This window comes from Dioscorea cayenensis, chromosome 1 (genome assembly GCF_009730915.1).
Source record: "Dioscorea cayenensis subsp. rotundata cultivar TDr96_F1 chromosome 1, TDr96_F1_v2_PseudoChromosome.rev07_lg8_w22 25.fasta, whole genome shotgun sequence".
Taxonomy (NCBI): Eukaryota; Viridiplantae; Streptophyta; class Magnoliopsida; order Dioscoreales; family Dioscoreaceae; genus Dioscorea; species Dioscorea cayenensis.
The window spans coordinates 26,702,902-26,703,196 of record NC_052471.1 but is presented as its reverse complement, the minus strand read 5'-3'; positions in this window follow the sequence as shown (position 1 = coordinate 26,703,196).

Here is a 295-nt window from a genome sequence, read left to right as displayed (position 1 = left end):
TAATTAATATGTGTAAATAAATAAGCATAAAATATATATTACAATATATAGAAGAATGAATGGTCGTTTATCCACAATTTCAAAGCAATATATTATAAAAGATTCTACGTAATCAATTATTCAAACAGTTAATTAATTAATCTATTTATAAATTTAAATTCATGACAAGAAAGGCCTCAATCATAGTCATATATTTTAACTTAAAACTCAGTCATAATTTTTGCGCTAAGAGAACTTCAATTAGTTTAAAATGATCAAAGCACACCTTTACTTTTATAATGTAATTCTTTCACCA